The sequence below is a fragment of the Phasianus colchicus genome, chromosome 7 (assembly GCF_987193195.1).
Source record: "Phasianus colchicus chromosome 7, bPhaCol1.hap1.1, whole genome shotgun sequence".
NCBI classification, from domain to species: Eukaryota; Metazoa; Chordata; class Aves; order Galliformes; family Phasianidae; genus Phasianus; species Phasianus colchicus.
In genome coordinates this window covers 1,030,615-1,052,567 of record NC_143442.1, presented here as the reverse complement: position 1 = coordinate 1,052,567, position 21,953 = coordinate 1,030,615, and the positions used below count along the sequence as shown (strand labels likewise).

At 46.2% G+C, this 21,953-nt stretch overlaps 2 long non-coding RNA genes across 3 annotated transcripts; both read right to left on the bottom strand.

Moving 5' to 3' along the window:
* Positions 1 to 10,029: 10,029 nt before the first annotated feature.
* LOC149917164 (uncharacterized) lies at positions 10,030 to 17,034 on the bottom strand. Its single transcript, XR_016467965.1, has 3 exons — positions 14,922 to 17,034; positions 13,258 to 13,553; positions 10,030 to 10,616 (listed from the first exon to the last, which is right to left on the bottom strand). It is a non-coding gene; the product is annotated as an uncharacterized LOC149917164 (long non-coding RNA).
* A 406-nt stretch (positions 17,035 to 17,440) lies between these two features.
* LOC149917163 (uncharacterized) lies at positions 17,441 to 21,475 on the bottom strand. Of its 2 annotated transcripts, none has more exons than XR_016467963.1 (3): positions 21,419 to 21,475; positions 19,844 to 19,915; positions 17,441 to 19,188 (listed from the first exon to the last, which is right to left on the bottom strand). It is a non-coding gene; the product is annotated as an uncharacterized LOC149917163 (long non-coding RNA). The 2 variants fall into 2 exon arrangements; XR_016467964.1 differs by lacking the exon at positions 21,419 to 21,475 and having other exon boundaries at positions 17,441 to 18,139; positions 19,093 to 19,188; positions 19,844 to 19,970.
* Positions 21,476 to 21,953: the final 478 nt, after the last annotated feature.

The following is a 21,953-nucleotide window of genomic DNA, read 5'->3' as shown; positions in this document are numbered from 1 at the left end:
AATGAGTGAGCAGTGGTGGAAGGGTTTTATCTGAAGTGGTGTTTTCTCATCTGTTTTAATGGGTTTGAGGCAGGTTTTTAATGCGGGTCAAAATCTGAGCAGCGTAAGTAAAACACAGCTCTAGAAACAGAGGAACTGCTGCATGCGTTGCATCACTGCAGCCTGCATTTGTATGGGAGCCATTAGAAGAGATTTCACATTGACACGCAGACACGTATGTCATGTGCATGTAACCACGGGATCCTTCAGCATAACTGCAGAAACGAGGACATGGTTACAGCACTAAGGACTACCAGGAAGGGCACACGCTTGTCGGCCGGCCCCGCAGCTGCCTCCCACTGCTATTGATTTCAGTTAAACTATTCAGAGGAGCAGACAGGTGCCTCCAGAGGGCAACTCCGAGAATCTCAACGAGGAAGGCCCAGTTTGGCTGTGTAAAGAATGGGTTTCCATCACGTGGCAGGGAAAAATTCCCTCACCTTTGTGAACATGTATTCCTCAGCTGCAAAATGGCACATTCTGCTGCTTTCTTCCTATTATTTGGCATCACTAATTCCTTTCAGTCTTCCTTTTGCCACAGGACTGAATGTAACATAGATGCTGTTTGGAATTCCTTTTTTCCCTGAGATTTTTTTACCTCGTGGGATGAGTTCTGAACCCTCCCCCGTGCCAAATAAGTGTGCAATCTCAGACTGCTTCAGCTTTTACCCCCCCCTCCCCAAAATAAGAGCGGACTGGCAGCTCTGTTATTAGGCATTTTCAGAGGCAATTCCCAAAAGGTGCCTTCTGTAAAGAGAAAATAAAAAGTGTTGAGGGGTGAAAGGAAGAGAGGAACAATGCAAGTGGCCAAATTACGGCTGGCCACATCCCAGCAATAACAATATCAGATCGTGGTTGTGCTCCAGGCAACGTCTGCGCAACAGGAGAGCGTTCAGATGAGGGCTAACACAGGACAGGTGCCTGGAAAGCAGCACTGTGCGTGCCCTGCAAAGGGAGGAACCTCACTCAGATCTGCTGACCTGAAAATGAGAACAGCCCCAAACTCCCAGCAGCTGCTGGGACAGCAGCCCTGCACCCACAGACCCCAAAGCAGAGCAAGAAGAGGCAGAACCCCGCATGTTAAAGCAGATTGCTCAGAGCTGTGCCCAAAGAGAAAGGCATGCACAGCCTTTGCTGCCTCTCAATAGCAAACCCTGGTTGAAACACATCACTTGCAGAATCACACAGCCTGCAATCCTGGGGCTGTTCAGGATGTGGCTTTTCCTTGTCTGTGTCTGTAGGGGCTTGCAACACACAGCTTTATCAAATTCTTTTTTACTGTCTTTGATAGATTTTTTTTTCAGATTGCTGCTCAGCTCCAATTTTTAAATCAAAATGCAAATGCCCGAAGCCAGCACTGAGTGTCCTGCTGTGTCATGGAGGTATTACTGGTGCCACGACTGCTGTGCAAGAAGAAAAAAGGACTCAAAGCAGCGTGGGGGGTTGGACTGGGGCAGGAGCTTCCCATCCCCAAATGGCTGCCACGGCACAGGCACTGCTGCTGCTCTGTGGACACAACCTGAGTGGGATGCCCACAACCTGTGTGGCTGGGAGGTCCTAGGAGCCTCTGATTCTGCGATTCTATTTCAAGAACAAGCTGGGATTCTTGATGGGACAACACTTCCCTGGCCAACCTCATGCTTCAACCGCTCAGACAAATGAAAGCAACTCCCCAGCAATCCCTTCCACGCAATGAAAGCACCTGAGGATGAATCACCAACCCACAGCCGCTGCGCTGACAGAGCCGCCTCCCGGTGCACAGACGCGCTGTGATTCTTGCACAGCAAATCTCTCTCTCTCTTATTTTTTTTTTTTTCCTAATTTGCTAGCAGTATTAATTACCACTTCTGCAGTCCAGTCCGCGTTGCCAGCTTGATTATTCTGGCTTGCTTCAATTCGGGGAAATGAGTTCTGCCATGGCACTTAAGAAGTCGCGAACATTCACCCTTTTTAGTGGCGTTAGGCTCACATGCCACAAATGGGAAGTGACAAGGGGACCACACTCAGCACGAAGCACGGAGGGACGGCAGGACCCTTATTGCAGCCAACAGAGCCCAGCACAGCCCAAACGGAGCCCACCCACAGCCATGCATTGAGCCGACAGCCGGGGCTGCGGGAGCGTCGGGGTTAAATCCCAAAGCCCTGCTGTTAACGTGAACCTTAAACAAACTTCCAGCAGCATTTTTCTTTTCGGCGACTGACATTTTTCTTTATGTTTCGTCAGTCATATCTGAGCGATCAGACAGCCGCACACGTGGTACACCCACCAGGATTATTATCTAGACCAAAGGCCCAGAGCTCATTGTAGCAGGCATGTAATTCTTTACAATGTATGCCACGTTAACTGTGTTGGGTTATCTATTCAACAGCTGACTGAGCCGGGCTCTCAAGCTCTTCTCAACAACCATGTAAGAAGCGATGACAATTGTACTACTTCATAACCGCTGCATGCAACTCTGACACACACTTCACAGCAACCAGTCATCTATATAAACCAATTTCAAGAGCAAAATTGCATGGTGCCTCCACTCTGTTATAAACACAATGATATCCACTCACAGCTGATAAATGCACTGCATCTCTCCGGAGCTTTAAAGAGCGACTTCCCTGCGCTCTGTGCGGTGCCTGGTGCTGCTGGGGGCAGCTTGGGGCAGGGGGCTGCCATGCTGTGTGCTTGGACACAGTGTGCCCAGCTGAGAGAACAGAAAAAAAATAACAGGACTGCATGTCGTTAAAGCTTTAAATACTTATCGACTCCTCAGCAATTTTCAAATTAATTACTGTATCTTTTCACAGGATTACGTGCCATATAATCCTTATTATGGAAGAAAATATCTAGAGCCACCGCGAAGTCCTTGAAGAAACACTTCAATACCAAACACTCGAACAAAAGGGTAGATTAACGGCTGCCAAACAAATTACAAACATTTTCCCAGCCATTATAGCTGTGATAAAATGGTGCTGCGGGACCTCAGAGCATTTTCCCACACCCCTCATTGAGGTGATGCCTTTGGCTGCACCGGGGGTGCAGAAGGTCTCCATCTGGAAACGCAGCGATGCGCCCCAACCGCACGCAGCAAAGGGCATCTCTGGGCTGCAGGCACCCAGGTGGGCAGAAGGTCCTTCCTCGTGTGCAAAGCCACACTGCAAAGGAAAGATGAAATACAGCCAAAGGTACCTCCACGTAATGAACCCTGTAATTGAATACCGAAACAAAGAGTTGTCCTGACAAAACACAAAAAAGGCAGGATCAATCTCTGTTTGCTTACAGCTCTAAAAAGCAATCCAGAACAATCCATAGCTAATAAGCCTCGCTGCATAGAGCATAATAATTCGGATTCACTGCCGTTGATGCTTTGCTGCCACGTTGGCACAGTTTTCAGTTTTCCCCGCTGCCCTACACGGAACGGCCGCCCCAGTGCAGCCCCGACCTGGAGGATGCAGCAGCACAGCCAGCCTACGGCCCTGCTTTGGATTAACTCGGCTTCCGAGATTTGTCTGCAATCCTCATTTTACTCTAATTTAACCTTTCCTAGTTAATTTACACCGGTTCATCTTGCCAGCCTGTACCTGCCAAAGTGATCATCCTCCATCAAGTGTCTGGGCGTGGAAAGGGCTGCTCCCTGTCGTCTCCCTACCCGGCGTACCTAATTAAAGTCCTTACAAACCTTTAGGATGACAAGACGAGACGGGGATCACTAAGGAAAATATGAGCACCCTTTCGGGGCTGCAATCACACCGCGTTCAGACCCGCACCAAACCCGGCCGGGAGCTTCACGTGGGGGGAGCGGAACGCAAACAGAGAAAGCACCGCAATCAGCGCTTAAATTGTCCTCCGGGCACGTTTTGCATATGAATATAGAAGTTGTGATTAATAGGTTATCTAACACATTAACAAAGGCTTTCGCAAACACCGGCCAGCGTCACAGGACCTGCCAGCCCTTTCGGTGCTGAATGGAGCTGTAGCCGTTGCTTGCTGGAGTCCGGGCTCGGGCCAACAAGGCCATCAAAGCCCCGAGGTTGCCGCTTTCTCACCCCGTGGGCTTTTTCTTCATTGTGAGCCTCAATGCCCCCGCTAGGCTCGCGATTAAGAGCCATTTTCAAAACTACGCAGAAAACAGCGTCCCGTGCCAATGAGAAATTGGAACTGCTCTGGGCAGGGGAAACAATGCGGCTGAGACAAAGAGGACATCTGGAGCGTGGGCACCACGAGGGGCATCCCGCATCAGCCTGCCTCCACGACGGCACTGCGGCACACCGGGCGCATCGCTTCCCTGCTGCATTCCCGAGTTCTGCCCCGAGGTTGGGGCACAGCGCCCACGAGTGCGTGACCCTTTGGGGACGGGTCCTGCTGTGAGCAAGCAGTGGGCAGAGGGGAGAAAACATCCGGGGAGCGCTCACCCAAAGACCTGCCAGAGCGCTATGGAGAGAGAGCGAAGAGCAAACCGGCGTTCGGGCACAAACAGTCGTGCTGCAGCAACAAGCAATGCGTCTGCTTCCCCCTTTTTTCTTTTTTTTTAATCCCCTCTTAAGCACTTTTAAAGTGCCCAATTTTTGACTCATTTGAATTTAAATCAGCTTGCATGGAGAACTTGGAGAACTTTTTTTTTTAAGAGCGCTTGTTTGGCAGGCACATTTTCCCAAGATCACCCGGCTTTAATTTTAAATTTCAAAAGCCTTGCGTTTAATCCCTTGAGCTGGCCTGGTACCTTGTGCCATCTGTTCCGGGGTTTTGTTATAACAGGGAGCACCTGCAGAGTTTTGCAACATTTCAAGCTGTCTGGGAACAAAAATCAAAATAATTATAATTTTCATAAACTAAAGACGTTGATCCAAACGCCGCAGCCCCACCTAGCAGATTTTTTCATGGCTGGGGGAGTTTAGTGATTCCTGTCCCAGGGCACCGGACATCCCCAATGGCACCAAGCATCTTCAATGGCAACAAATATCTCCGGTGGCACCAAGAATCCCCAATGGCACCAAATGTCTCCAATGGCACCAAACATCTTTCAATGGCACCAAGCATCTCCAATGGCACTAAATGTCTCCAATGGCACCAAACATCCCCAGTGGCACCAAATGTCTCCAATGGCACCAAGCATCTTTCAATGGCACCAAGCATCTCCAATGGCACCAAATGTCTCCAATGGCACCAAGCATCTTTCAATGGCACCAAGCATCTCCAATGGCACCAAGCATCTTTCAATGGCACCAAGCATCTCCAATGGCACCAAATGTCTCCAATGGCACCAAGCATCTTTCAATGGCACCAAGCATCTCCAATGGCACCAAGCATCTTTCAATGGCACCAAGCATCTCCAATGGCACCAAATGTCTCCAATGGCACCACACATCCCCAGAGGCACCACACATCCCCAGTGGTACCAAGCATCCCCAATGGCACCAAATGTCCCTAATGGTACCAAGCATCTTCAATGGCATCAAATGTTTCCACTGAAACCAAGCATTCCCAATAGCACCAAGCAACCCCAATGGCACAGTGCATCACCACTGCCATGGCCAGAGCCACACGTGGCACCCAGTGGCTCGGGATGGAGGTGTCCCTACTGCAAGCTGATGGGACATAAGATTTCCTGCTGCCTAGAACAAACAAAAAATCTATTAGAAATATGGTGTTTGTTTAAACTTCATTATCCAGAGCTCTTTATTACGGATAAATCTCTCCTTAGGGTAAGCTGACTAATTTTTAATGGGGTATGTATGTCACATTCCTACCTGTGGTACACATATGTGTCTATCCCATATGCACGAGGTAGATTTGCAGAATTCTGATCATTCTCTTGCAGATGTTGATGGTTCCCTCCAGGATGGTGCCTGTGTTCAAAATGAGGTTTCAGCCCTCAATCTGTATTTCTAACAAGGAAAAGCTCAGCTTAAACTGGGAACTGTCTGTGGTCTCGGCTTTGCTAAAGAGTGAATGGAAAGAGTAGAAAAGAGTTTTACTAATGGTGCAGATGTTGTCATTGCAAGGCTGTGAGACAGCCCTGGAGGTCCATGGGACTGGTAGGGATGGCTTAGAGAATGACATGGGCCACAAGTTCGAAGCAATTGCCTACAACCAATATTGTTTCCAGCCTCACCAAACCAAACCTCCCTCCCTTCCCCAGGCAGCCCTGGGTTGGGCTGGCTAGCTGTAAGCCTCACCTGTAAAGCAATGGATCCCATCCCTCCCATCAACATCTGGGAGTCCTGTGCAACGCCTCGAAATGCCACACAGGGTTCCTGTGATTTGTTACCCACCTGGCTGCGATGTGCCATGTGAAGAACAATTCCCCCCTGCAGCCAGCATCAGAAGCCTCTGCCCTCTTGCACTGATGCAGGAATGAGCTGCATAGTGGCTGATGCCTATGAGGAAAAAGGGAAGGGAAATAATACTGTTGCTTCTGAAAACTCAGGCTAATTTTCCCAGCTTGCTGCTGCAGCAGTATCCCTGCTAGGGAAGATGTGCTTGCAAAGTCTGGATCCCAAAGCCAGGTGAGAAATCAAATTAAATCAAGTCCAAATCTTTTGTCCAAAACCCCAGCAATCTTGCAGTGCTGATACAGAAGGTTTGCAGTTACCTGCTGCAGAGTCAGCACTTCACCTTTCTGTTTCCTGCCCCAGAAAATAAACCATTATTTTCCCTATTACTTTGGTATTCCTTAATTCCCACCCTCACTTCCAAGCAGAAGGAAGAAAGTCTTCTAAAGACTATGATTCATGTGAATGAATTTGTTGTTTTTTACATTTAAATCTCTAAGCTGATGGTGCACAAAATTAGATGCATTTTTAAGCCAATCACCAAATAATGAAAAACCAAAAGTTAAAAAGAACCAAAAACCTCATTATAATATTTTCATGAAAGAAAACTATATGTTGTATTATCCCTCTTGTGACTTTGCCAATTCTTATGGCCACACTGAGAAACATTAGGAAATATAAAACCAAATAGGATTACGATATCAAATGTTGGCGATGCTTTATGCATTTTATCTATTTTGCAATGGACCAGTAATGATGAGGGGCTAATGGAAACTGTGGACCCCAAATTTATAACAGCTGCTTCAAAGGGAAATTCTTCTGCTACGTGGATCTTATTTGTGTGGGAAAACCCAATTACTCCAAGGTTCTTGTACCGTACTATTTTCTTTTATGATGCTTTTTGCTGTAAGTGCTTATTACGATTAGATAACCCAGTTACAAATAAACTGTGACCCTCCGCTCTTATCTCCAAATTCACAGCTTTCCAATTTGTCACAGCTAGTTGAGAACTTGACTTCTTATTAATTACTACCATGGGGTCCTGAAGGGAGTTGCAGGGCGACAGCATCGTCTCCGCTCCTGCGAGGCCTCATCTTTCAGCATCTCCGAAAGCTCAGCCTTTGTAGAGGCAGCTGCTTCTGACTGGGAAGAGAAAGTTAAGAAAATACGAAAGATTTTGGGCGTATATCCTGAGATTTTGGGCGTATATCCTGAGATTTGAAGAGCCAACAGTCACCCCGCAGCCATCTGAGGTACGTACTTGTAGGACACAGGCGGTACTCACGTTCTTAATGACATCAGTGAAAAACCCCAGGGATCAGAAGATCTCGTACAGCACCAAGAAGGTAATTTCAGACTTCTTCAACCCACAGCAGGTTCAGGTTTCTTGCTCCCATGTCCAAGCATGGGAATCTGGAGCTCAGCCACGTCTGCACTGTCACATGCTGAGCCCATCCTCTCCCCAGGGCAGCTTCATCCTTTACACTTGCACCACTGGTGCCACCCATGTCTGTCCAGCAGCACGTCCCCCATGGCTGCTCAGGCCCTGCTTCCAGTGTGGGCACATCCATGGTGCTCCAGGACAGCCCTGGGGCCGGGGACAGAAAGGGCTTTGGAACAAAGTAGACATTTACAGCTGTTAAACAAAAAATAATTCAAGCAACGTGAGAGCTGCATAAAGCCTTCTAATTACAAAGACCTGGCAAAGAAACATATCTGGTGATTCCTAACATCCACTAATTATCAGCAGCATTTCTACAGTTAAGAAGATAAACGCCCAGCTACCCTCTAATAGAACTCACTAAGCCCAATTTCCAAGTAAAACAAATAAAACCTGATTTGCAAAGTACACTATTAAATATTTTATCCATTAACCACTGTTAAAATCATTCTGCTATCCAAACTGAGCACCTTCTACTTGGACTGCTTCCAGTGCACTCCAAGAATAATATTCAGCATCAATTAACGACCAGTTCTCGTGCTGCTGAACCCACAGCGTGCATTTGTGATGTCTGAAATGCATCCTTGCTGCTCTCTGAATGATAGATGAACTGCAATCCAAGCTAAGTTACGGCAGCTGCTTTATTTCGGTACTTTGTTTATATTTTAATTAATGTCATCAAGAGAATATCTTGATTTGGTAAGCTGGTTTTTAATGAATCATCATACCTGATGCTTGTGGCTTTTTAAAAAACCTTTGGTACAGTGTGTGAGAAGGCTTCATCTTAAAAAAAAAGAAAGGAAGGAAGAAAGAAAGAAGAAAGAAAGAAGAAAACATAAAGGAAAAGGAAGGTTTCAGTCAGCCCTAATGCTAGCGAAATCCACAGCGCTTAATTTATCGAATCTCCTGTTAGTGAATGAACAAAGGTAAAAATAACAGGCTAGTTATAAACTAGTACTATGATGATGACATTGTGAATTATTTAAAAAGGGCATATTCAGTGTGACCATAGAGCCATCAATCATAATAGACATTGATGAGAAAAAGAGGTTTCAGTCACTTCCTATCTGCCAGGAGAACAATTCTATCTCACAGGTAGCTGTGAAGTGCCGCTGACCCGATGTCACTCGCATTGTTGCTCTACCCTTTGAACGGAGAGAGCAGATTCTCTCAATATTAGAATCGAATGAGTAAATAAATTCTCAGTTCACTGCCACACTCCTTCAGAGTGCACACTTCAATTTGTCTAACAATGGAGAGGACAGAAAAGCAGAAATCTCTTAAAGCACGGATGAATTTTTTATGGATGCTCAAATCCAGCTGCAAAGAATGGGGTTTTAAATGGTAGCAGCTCTGCTTTTAGCAGGAGCCCCCAGAGACAAAGTCCTCTGGAAGCGTTTTGTGTTGGATTCAGCCCTTCCATGCGCACCATCCCTTCCTCCAGGCCCGTCCCACCGAACCGCTCCATTGTGGTGCCTGCACTGATCCCACCGAGGTGAGAGGATGGCAGCTCCAACCCAACGGCTGCAAAACAAGCAAAGATTGCAGCTGAGAAGATGGCCGGCGAGCAGAAAGGGAGAGAAAAGGCGCTCCGACTTTTAATTTGTGTGAGATTCGTCTAGAGGAGACTCTTTCACCTGATGCCCCACATAATTATAGCCGAAACTTTCCCTCAGATCACAGGTTCCGTCACTGTTGGTTAGCCTAATTAGCCCACGGAGTGTGCATCTGCAGGGAGGAGGCAGGGGAAGGCTCAAACAGTGCTGAGCTCCATCCTCACCGAGCGCACGCGCCCTGGGGACACCTCCCCACTGCTCTGTCAGCACCATCCCACTGCAACCCATCGTGTGCCAACGTGTTCCACCGCGTCCCATTGTGTCCCATCACGTTCCATTGCATCTCATCGTCTCCCATTGCGTCCCGCTGCATCCCATCACGTCTCATTGCGTTCCACTGCATCCCATTGCATCCCATCATATCCCGTTGCATCCCATTGCATCCCATCGTGCCCCACTGTGTCCCATCACGCCCCACTGGGTCCCATCACCTCCCATTACGTCCCACCACCTCCCATTACGTCCCACCACACCCACTCCTGCCTGGCCCCAAACCCCCTCACATCCCCCAGCCCCGCCATGCCCCAGCAGAGCCCAGCCTGGTTGCCTAATTGTTACCGACAGGTAAATCAGAGGTAAAAGAGAGCTAATTAATTTTCCATCCCGGTTTTATTTTACTGTTACTGTTTTGAGAAAATATAACTAAACCCCATTAGTGTTAAGGTAAGACCATGAAACAACATAATATAATGCAAGAAAGACATTTAATAGCGTAGAGGAATGTTAAATTACTAATTAACTCCAAGTTACTGTATAAAAAAGCATAGTAATTTACAGGATTATTGCAATATGCAGCTTAGATTGCCACAAGGGTCAGCTAGGGAGCATTTCGTTCCATTTCTTTCAGTGTGGCGGTTATTGTAAAATTCTTCTCACATTAAAATGTACTGTCCTTACCCACAGTTCATTGCTGCTAATTAGCGGCGGTTGAGATTTCCCTAGCAGTCATTTTTTTCCTCTGTTAAGCTGCCAAATGTTACCAACTGCTCGCGATGCTCCGCGCTGTCCGGCTGCCCGCCCCGCTCCGTGGCGCTGCTCTGTGTCGGGTTCAGCACCTGTGCCAGGGAAACACTAATCTAATTATTTGTAGTGCTTTTGTTGCACGGAGGCGGCCGAGCCGAGCGGTTCGTGCTCTCAGCGCAACTCAGGAACGGGCATTTCTTCCTCCTCGTTCCTCAACGCACTGCTCAAGCGCTCAGAACTGGAATCTCTCCAAATACGTCTTTTTTTATGTCTTCAAAAGCCAGTATTTCCGCATTCTGTTTAAGCAAGAAGAGGCGTCTTTTAGTTTCTTACCTAAATATATAAGAAGAATGCCACAACTTTGATTAATAATTGATTAAATAAACCATCCGGACATCAAAGGCAGGAAGAGGAGCTGTTGCACAGAAAGGCTACGCTATCAAATAGCACTTTGTTGTCTTAAACGCCGCTCAGATCTGCGGCATTACATGGCACATTCATGTCTGAGGTTATAAACGGCGCTGCCTTCCAAAGGGCTTTTATTATCTTTATTTTAAGGAGAAAAAGAATTCAGATCTTCTTTTATTTTGGTGTGGGCTGTTGCCTTTTTTTTTTTTTCCCTCCCCAAATTTAACACTAACACAGAGATTTGGATGAAAATCGTCCAGCCCCGTCCTTCCTCTCTCTTTTGTCAGCTTTATGACTAATTTATGTTTAACCTTCTTGAGAATACACTTTCTTAAAAAAAAAAAAAAATTCAAAGCAACTTTCACTGGTGCCCAATCCTGGGGCAAAAGGTCTCGAGAGCCCTGAGATGGTTTGGAATTGATGGAGGTGACACGATCTTTTCCACCTCCTCTTCACAGTAGTAAGAGCAATCAGGAAACAACCGCTAATTGCTTCATCAAAATTAAGCTTCTCTATCCTCGTACCAATTATTTCAGCGTTGCTCTTCGGCGTTCCATGTGCCTGCTATCCATGCTCAGAACAAATCAGGCCTCTCGACTGCATCGTGTTTCCCGGAGTCGCTCAATAAAAGAGGGTTTCAGACGTCGGCTCTCAGCCCTTCTACCTGCTGGCACCTTTCTCTTTGCCTCACCAAAGCTGGCTGAAACGCCGAGCACCTGAATGTACTTGCACTTCATTTACACATGAGAAAGGTTTGTAAAATATCCGTACGACAAGAGTGAAAAATTCCTTCTGCTGACACGGATAAATCCGTTCGGTCGGTGATCAAACCAGTAGCCCAAGGGCAACAAAGAACAAGTGTCAGCCACATTCGCTCTGAAGTTCCACAAAAATACCCCCTGGGAATCCCAATCATGATGCTCTATATCTATATTTATATAAGAGGTAGAAAAAATAACATGGATATATATTGCTCCTATCTATATGCATCTACGTATGCTCATATACATATATATGAAGGCATTATAAAGGGCAGAGAGAGTGGATTTTCAGGACCTTAACCAGATTAAGAAGTTTTAAGCTGTCTTAATTTTTCCTCTAAAATATGATGGCTGGAGTATTTCCAAATGAAGGGCATTGCTTTTTTTCCTCTGTGATGTGTGGGGATCCGTACCTAACACCTATAGTATATATATGTACATATTTATATGTTGTTTCTCCGTGCTGTAATTTAGGTTACATTCCTTGAATACTCCTTTTTGGTAGCAAAATGCTAAATATCTTAAGAGACCGCAAATATATTTCTGTGAATGATGAAGAGAGCAAGAGATGAAAGAGCGGAGCTGATACAGCCCTGTGTTATTTCCTACATTTTGCTTCTGTTAATGCTCTCCCTCTGTACGCTAATTACCAGAGCATCAGCTTCATGCAAAGACCTCACTCTTTTGCTGGTACCTTGGAAAAAAGCAACACAAAACCCAGGAAGTGAGACAGGTAACAGGGGTACAAGACGAAGATATTCGGGTGCATGCTGAATGTAAGCATTATATCTGTGTGTCAGTGGGGGGGTTTGAACGCATGTGTGCAGAGAAAGCGACCATTCTCTGCGCGACCCCAACAATTCCTGGATGCAGCTGATAATCTTTGATTATTTTTCCAAAAATGAGATTTTTCATCCCATCTAGCTAGCAGATCGAGCCAATCACAAGCCCATTTCCATACCGGCAAGGTTTCATATTACTTTGAATTATTAAATCCAGCCCATGGTTACCGATACTGTATGTGCTCTTGGAGAGAGAGCACACACACACACACACACACACACACACACACACACACACTCATGCACAAACTTTGCATGAAGATTGAAAAGCGAGGCAGAAGAACAAACAGAGCAGTGGGGAAAAATAAAATATTTAGTACCTACTTTTCATTTATAGGTGGTACAATAGGTCACAGTTCTCCACTTTTTCCACACCTAAAAATAAAGCACCTTGAAATGACACAGATAGAGGGGTTCCTGGGATGTAGCAAGCCCATATGTATTTGGTTATTTTTTTGGATTAATTTTTTTGAATGAATCTGAAGATTGCTCCAAACAACTCTATAGGTGCCATCACCAGGGCAGTGCGAGCCAAAAAGCAAGACTCGAGTGCCACTTCCTAGGGGCTGGTCATTGGGCTCTGCCCCACCTCCGTGCGGCTGGGGCAGTGCCAGGAGATCCAGGGCCCTAATGGAAAGGCATGGACATCAGCACCCACTGGCAGTCACCGCTCCTCTCGGCGCAGATAACTCCAAAAATAATCAGAGCGATGCTGCACGCTGCTCCTGCTCAATTAGATCTAGTGATTGGAGCCTGGGCGCTCGGTAAACAAGCTCAGAAAATGTCCAGGACCAGAATACTTATCTGCTTCTACACACTCAAAATGATTTTCCACTTCCCATATGGAAAAATGATAATGCAGAAAGCGGATGATTGTGAGTTTGTGGTGACTCCAAGCGACTGGCATTGTTATTCATAGCACTCACCGGCTGGGATGGCGGAGCTGCACACCAGGAGCCCTCCCCAAAGGCAGCACTGCCTCTGGGATGCAGGAACCTTCCCCATAGTGTGGTAGGAGCTGCTGAGCACATCACCTCGTTAACACAGGCCCAATTAGCCAGCAGAGACAAAACCAACTGGAGAAATGGCAATGGTTCATCTTGCAGAGCTAGGACAGGACTCACTGTGCGCTTGCATCCGGTACATGTGTCTCTTCTTTGCTTTCTTGGGAAAACTCACAGCTTCAGCATAAACTCTTGCTCACGGCTGAAATGCACAGCAACTGCACAGAACACAAAAATGAGGATATGTGGTAAGAGTTAAAAACAAGTGAGAGTGGAGGATGGCACAATCCATCATTGGAACAGGTTGCCCAAGGAGGCTGTGGATGCCCCATCCCTGCAGGCATTCAAGGCCAGGCTGGATGTGGCTCTGGGCAGCCTGGGCTGCTGGTTGGCGACCTGCACACAGCAGGGGTTTGGAACTGGATGAGCACTGTGGGCCTTTGCAACCCAGGCCATTCTATGATCCATCCAGTTTTCAAGAGCCATGGGAATGTGGCACTTAGGGGCACGGTGAGCTGGGGTTGGGCTTGGGGATCCTAGAGGGCTCTTCCAGTCTTCACAGCTCCCTGTTTCTGTGATTCCCACCACATCAGCCCATAGAACGTGGGGATATTTCCACATCCTGGGTTTGTGCCAGAAGCTCCTGCAGCACGGGAAGGGAGCAGGGAAGCGCTGCGGACTGAGCTCCTGGGGGCTGATTTAGAACAAGGCAGCAATGGGAAACGTGTATTTCACATTTCCTACTGAAGTACTGCATCCAGACTTCAAAACACCAATTTCTGTATTTCTCTCAATAGCTTGACTTGTGTCATCTGTGGTGCAATTGCTCTGAACTGAATTTGTACGTAAGCTATCAATGGCAGCAAATGGGAGCAGGCAGCCCTTGGAGAACAGGCTGCGTCATCAAGGGAGCCCATTGGGTGCTACGGTAGAGCTGCAGGGTTACAAACATAGCGCTAGAAGAAGAAATGCAATTAATTCCCTTTTAAACAAAGAGCCCACCACATCTTAGGAAACTTAGGCTGGATATTAGGAAATACTACTTCTCTGAAAGGGTGGTCAGGCACTGGAATGGGCTGCCCAGGGAGGTGGTGGAGTCCCCTTCCCTGGAGGTGTTCAAGGAACGTTTGGATGTTGTGTTGAGGGAGATGGTTTAGCGAGAACCATTGGTGATAGGTGGATGGTTGGACTGGATGATCTTATAGGTCTTTTCCAACCTTAGTGATTCTGTGATTCTGTGAACGTAAAAACAGTGCATCAGAACACCCATTTAATTTGAACATGCTCAAATCGTATTCACAAGACTGTAAATGATTTTTCAGTATCACGTGACTTAACTGGGACTCCAAACTCGCATGAATCACAGCCAGAGAAAGTCTGAAAGGAAACTGATCCCAAATCCCAGCTAACAGCCGGTGCTTTCGGGGAGCTGCGGGGTTTTAATTGCGCTGTTGAATCAGAAAACCGAGTGTCTGCTCTGCTCTTACCGCTAATTAATTCCCTGACTGCTCTATGCTAGCTCGACCAGGACAACACGTTTTGGGGTTGCCTGTTTTTTGTTTTATTCAGCAATGATCGTTACTGACCTTGTATAATTATTTGGGCGCAGTTCCCCTGCCGATCTTGAGATCCTCGTTGTTGCTACCGAATCACGGATGCCGCTCAGTTCGTTATCCTGGTCATTCTCAAGGTCTGCTGGTCATTTCTGCTTCCATTGCTCTTCCAGGAGGAGTTACAGAAGCTCTGAGCAACGCTTTAGAGAGTTTATGATTAGAGCTTCAGTGACCTTTTACCTTGACGCTCTGAGATGCCACACAGTGCTTCCTGCAGACTCTGCTACTTGGTTGTAACCTTTACTATCCCAATTCAAATCAAACCTCCTCTGATTAAAAAGTTCTTCTCCATATAATTAATATCTTCATCCTTCCTTTCTTCCTCCCTCTCAAAGAATTTAAATAAAAGATTTCTGGACGCGATGCCTCAAAATATGTTTGTTTTTTTTGCCGTTACTATCTTCATAAATCATTATTTCTTAATGAACAGCTGGCTCATTCTCCATACTGTTGATACGCTTCAATATTCAGCATCACTGTCAGCACAGATTTGCTGTTCTTCCCAACTTTCATTGAAGATGCTCAAATTAAATGTGTTTCAGACTTTTGCTGACTGTGATCCCCATCCTGCTCTCGAAGGTGGCCTTGGGGCACATCTCAGATGTAGCACGGTCCTTTTTCATTAGATCTCTCTTATTTTGCATCGTGTAAAAGGGAAATTCTGGTATTTTTAGCAAAGCATGTTGCTCTTTAAAGATGGTGAGGAATTGGAGGGTTTATCAATGCATGCAGAAGATGATTATTACCTTCTTGAGTAACGTTATCAGTGTGTCTGAGTATCTCTACCTGATGGTTCTTCAGAACTAGGCTGGCATTTTTGCTGACGTATTCAGAGTTTTAGTGGTTCTATACATAAGTTACCTAACCACAGCCAAATATTAGGCCTTCCAAAGCAATTCAGCATCTCAGAGTGATACACATGCATTCCCCTGTGACAGCACCCCCTCCTTTCTGGCTGAGCTTTCCCCAGGAAGCCATGCAAGCACTCAGCACCGCAGCCCTTCCCCCTCTCACTGCCCTCGATGGAGCACCAGGGATGGATGGACCCAGCAAGGAGCTGGTACCTGGTTCTGTGTGTCCCAGAGCTGGGCACTGAGAAGACCTTGTTCTTTATTCTTCTGTCTCACCATGTCAGTGACATCCTCTTCATGCTCTGGGATCTTTTTTTTTTTTTTTTTGCCAGATATGTTTTTCCTTTCACAACACATATAATGGATTTTACCAATTACATTTTAACTCTTCAATCCCCACAGGGAACTTGAACCAGTGTAATGTTTTGAATTTATTCTCCAAAAGAGGAGAGCAGGGAAGGAGTTGGATTTTTTACCTCTTTTTTTTTTTTTTATCTACGATTGGAATTTCCTACAACTCTGCTTTGCAAATCTTCTGAATTTTCAGTAAGCCTCCAAATACAGTTTTATTGGACAAAAATACAAAATAACACGAGCCTTTGGGCATGGATTTGTTCCCCCTAGCACTAGGTGCTGGGGCAGGTTCTGCTCCTTTTCTCCCCATACAGACACATATTGCATTTTCTGGGCTGTTGCCCACACAGACAAATTTTGTGACTTCCTTCTGCAGAGCTGCAAAAGTAATGAGAAAAAAAAAAAAAAAAAAAAAGAAGGGAAAAGGAAAAAGAAAAGCTACGGAGAGCCCACACCCCCATCATGGCTCCGTGTGCCCCAGCTGCACATCATACATGCGGAACATTGAACCATCCTCTTAAATATTATGACATGGAGAAAATCACATTGTGCTTTAGCCTATCAACAAAGGAGCAAAGCAATTACAGAGCTAAACACAGTCGAGGAAGACCCAATAAAGAGAAATCCAAGAAAATTTGGTGAAAATTCTTAGGGGGCCTTACAATGTTTAATCATGCTTCAGGCCTAAATTAATATTCTGCTTCTAATTCAAAAGACTGAACCACAAAGGTACATCTTTTGGGTATTTTTAATAACCGTCGTACAACACTCTGTGAATTAGCAGCTGGTCTGACTGGTATTTTACCTTTTCTTTGCTTACTCAAGTAAAGCAGTTAATATTAGTATAATCATCAAACTAACATTAGCCAGACAGAAGGACAGAATTTTTTTTTCCTGTACAGTAATGCAGAATTATAAAATAAAATAAAATAAAAGCAAAACAAAACAAAACAAAAAAAAAACCCCAGCGAAACCAAGATTTAGGAATTCCTCCGTGTATTAGTTTAAATAATTTTTTTTCCTAGGCAGTTTCAATAAACCAAAAGATCTTTGTTGTATTCAGCCATTTTAGAAGACAAACAATAGATTAAAGAGCACCCAGGCACAGGGAAAGCAGGAACCTGCCTCCCGCTGGGCGAGAACAAAGAGCTGAGCACACACTCCTGCCCATGGCTGCTGAGTGGCACGAGCAGTGAGGATGGAAGGAAGGCAGTGTGGATGGAAGGCAGTGTGGATGGAAGGAAGGCAGTGAGGATGGAAGGCAGTGTGGATGGAAGGAAGGCAGTGAGGATGGAAGGAAGGCAGTGTGGATGGAAGGCAGTGTGGATGGAAGGCAGTGTGGATGGAAGCAAGCCCGTCCTGCTCACTGGAGGCAGAGCGATGCACAACACACCTGCCAAGTGCAGGTTAGTGGGCTTGCTTCCATCCTCTAAAACAGACCCAAACTTCTCATTGCCGTGCCTCCTGCTTCCAGCCCTGCTGTTTTCAGATGTGACATCAGGTCAGATGCTTGGTTTCGCATCTGGTTTGTGGAGTCAGTGGTCTAACTCAAGTTTTAGATGGTTTTGGGTAATCACGTGCAGTTGTCAAGGAGAAAGAGGATTTCCTCTAAATGAACAAGAGAGACTGGAAGGAAGAAAAATGTTAAACAGAAGTCTCTGCCATTGAGGAATACACCATGAGATCAAACTCTGCTCACAGACAACCCACAGCTGGCCCCACCTGGAGTCTGCAGGTTTCTAATTGGGATACTGACCAGGAGCCATGAACTTTGGCACACAGTCCCCATCTTCATACACTTCCTATTCAATAATCCCTTAAAATTGCAGCCCAGGGTACCTGAAGCTGTGTCTGTGATAAGCAAGCAGTACAAACCCAGCTTGTGCTGCTCCTCCTGTAGATCTCAAGTCACACTCTGACCATACACAGCCCCTAGAGCAGAGCAGGTCAACGCTTCACACAGTGCCTGGTATTGTCTTGCATTTGCTGCAGACAGACAAAAATAACAAATGTATGTAAATACAAAGGCAAGCAGGCAGGACAGGAGAGGAACCATTCTTTTGAATCTGGGGTCATATGAATCCCTTATGGGCAGTGTCTCCATTAACACCTGTGTACTCGTACCTCCGCAGCTCTCTATTGGTTACACCATTCTATGTTACAAAATGCTCCAAGGTATTTTTTCTAGAGGAAAACTCTACAATGCTCCTGACCTCAACATATCCCCAGCGGACATGAGGACCCACACGAGCAGAGGAGGCAATGGGTCTGATGGGCAACAACAGGGTGGAAAACTCTGTACCAGTGACCTTGCCAGCAGGTCTCTTGGTGGGGACGTGCTGCTGGTAGCTTCTTTAATATCTTCATGGATTAATGCCCCAGGAAAGCACAGCTTACAGTGTGTTTGCACATGGTCTTAGCCAGAGTCCCTTGCTCTGTGCTGTGCTGATTCCCTCTGCACTGGGCCATCTGCTTCCAGGGAAGACAAAGAAATACCAGGAGCCCCTGCCCACCTGAACTCCAGCAAGGAAGCCCCCCGAGCACTCATCAGCCCTCACCATTGCAAATCCTCTCTGTTTCAAGGAAAAAAGTACACTCCTGCACTTCTTTAATTCCCATCGTTGGCTCAGCACTGCATCCTCTGCCTGTGTTACGTAGCACAGGCAGAGAATGAATGGATGGGAAGAGCAATCCCAGCTAGCAGTGAGCAGGGCCTTGTGTTGGTGTTGGACCAGTATCCATAGGAGGGGCTGAACTGCAAGGGGAGATCAGTTTGACAGAGCAGAGAGAGGCTTAGCTATGCAAAGGGTGATGAAAAGAGACCCAAATGGCAATGAGAAAATTCAGAAAAGATCTAAAGTGTTACATGTAACATCACAATCAGCCCTTCTGTGCGCCCATGTGTGCAGAGACATCTCAGCCATTGCAGGCTCACTCACCAGTGTTCCCAGTAAAATTAAGGTGGATTTAAAGGACTGCATCGCTTTGTCACATTTATTTCACATCTTCCTGATAACACGCTGTAAAAGGACGACCTGAAAAATCAAGCTTGGTTAAAACAAACTATTAAAATAATGTAAATATAGGAGGGGAGGGGGAAACGGAATTGTGAAAATGGGAGAAAATCTTACCGGGAGTTTAATAAAGAGAGAAAAGCTATTTTATGTCAAGGTAGCAGTTCAGAAAGAGAGTGTACAGGTGCCCTGAGCAGGGCCTGGGGTGCTCCCTGTGAGCGCTGGGATAGCTGAGCCCTGCCATGCACCACACACAGGTGCTGCAGGGCAGGAGCCCCATGAGATGGACCAGCACTCTGATCCAGCATGGCAAATCCTAGGAGTCCCAGTAATATCTGCAGACAACGTAATTTAAGGTGTCCTTTCCATTATTCAAATGCGTGTGTTGCTACAGGGTGAGAAGACAGCCAATACGGTGTGGAGCAGAAACAGGAGGACACCGGTGAAATGGAAGGAGAGGGGCTAGCAGTCAGCCTAGCTATGAGCAGGCAGCACCTGAGGACACTGGATCTGGTACCTGCTCAGCACCAGGCAGGAGGGAACAGGGAAGCTCCAGGTGGGAATCTCCTGGCACCTTCTGGGACATCGCACATGGGAGATGCACACAAAGGGAGACAAACTGCATGGAACAAAACCAGCTCTTCTGGCCCCAAACATCCCAAGCCAAAGACCTTACCACCTCACTCTGTTTTGCAGCAGTTGGCTCTTCCCCTCAAAGCACACAACAGCTTTCTTGTTCCACTTCATTCTGGACAAGTGAACATAGAACCATAAAACCTTTAAGGTTGGAAAAGACCTCTGAGATCCCCATGTTCAATCCCACCCTCCCCCCCATGCCCACTGCCCACATCCCTCAGTGCCACATCCCCACAGCTCTGGGACACCCCCAGGGATGGTGACCCCCGTCCCCTGAGCAGCTGCCCAACCACTCCTTCAGAAAATAATTTTTTCCTAATATCCAACCTGAAGCTCCCTTGGCACAATCTGAGGCCATTGCCTCTCATCCTATTGCAGGTTACTTGGAGCAAGAAGTGCACGAGCGTATTTAATCTCTTCAACATGCAAAAATCAGCTGCATATCTAACGTGAATTCTCATATTTACAATATTTGAAAAGCTCACCAGTTCTGCAAAACCACTTTCTAGTATGCTGTGATTTCCACACCCCAACAGCTCGGAAATTGGAACGGGTATGAAGAGCACTTCTCCCCTTTTTGCAGTCCCCTGAAGGCATGATGCTGCCCCAGGTTCCCAAATGAAGCCCACCAGCCCATCCCCAGGCACTCCCTGTCCAACCAGCAATGTCCACAGTTCTCTCCTAGTGCTGTTCTGCTGCTCATTGCCCCACTATATCTGATTGTATTAACTGTAAATTACACCCTGGGTTACTCCTCTCACACTTTAGCTTCTCCACACTCACTTTCATGCTCTTGGCACTGCCAACACCTCATATGTTGTGTTGGTATAAAGAGTTTGAATTATTTAAAGGGATTCCCAATGTACACGTGTACAATCTTTCTATACTTAGTTTGCTATCTTCAAGCCTTCCTCACTATAAATTAATTTTTTTGTCATTATATAGGAAACAAAAATGTATGGCAGATTAAATCCCCTGTATTCTACAGTGCATCTTCAGCCTCACAGCCTGGCTTGTGTCTATGCGTTCCCAGGAAGCCATGATGCTGTAGATGACTACTTAGATGCATGCACACACAGCCTGCAGTGCACTTACACCTCATTGCAACATACAGGATTTCATATTGCACTGAAATACATACATCAATGTTCATTAAAAAAATAAATAAATAAAAGAATGATTGGTTACACTTACCAGAAAAGAATGTAAGTGGCAATAGATTACAGTGTATTCTATAGCTTCCATCAAAACACAGCAAGAAAATCTACAAATAATGCTTTCAAGCACATTCTGGTCTACTTTTTACAAGCAAGCAATTTAAAAATAAAATTTAAATAAAATAAAGAGAGCCTTTGTAATATTGATAATGTGACTGTTTTCAAGGTGAACTCGTTCCTGTTTTTCATTACGCCCATTAATTGCTGGGTGGTGCCAGGACGCAGGGAGGTGCTGCCAATCGCTGCCATGGCTTTCAGCACTTGGTGAGCTGGTTTATGAAAACATCCTGGAATGTCTTCTTCCACTCTGTTCCCACAAATCTTGAAATAGAAAACTCTTTCCCAAGTGACTTTGGAGTCGGCTCTTATTTCTCTATTGCATATTGCTGCATACTCACCACGGCGACAGAGGAAAGCTGACCCCGCCAACTCCCGACCTAATCAAAGGACAGAACTATAAAAAAGAACCTGGTGAGAAGCAGTTTTCGCAGTAATTTCAGCCTAATTTTGCCAACGTTACGTTAGAGAAATGAGCTGTAAGGCATGTTTTAATAGCAGAACTATAAATATCTCTGCCTTGGAGGGCGCTTTGCTTTATCTAACAGTATCGTACCTGGGGCAACTCTACTGTTTATCAAGCAAAGAGACAAATGTGTAAAGGTGCATCTTGCAACCTGCAAAGCCCATGGCTTTTCAAGCTCTCCTGCTGCTTGTGTGCAACTCATAGAATCGCAGAACCATAGAATGGCTTGGGTTGCAAAGGCCCACAGTGCTCATCCAGTCCCAACCCCCTGCTGTGTGCAGGTCCCCAACCAGCAGCCCAGGCTGCCCAGAGCCACATCCAGCCTGGCCTTGGATGCCTGCAGGGATGGGGCATCCACAGCCTCCTTGGGCAACCTGTTCCAGTGTGTGCATTAGTGTGAAGTGAACTCA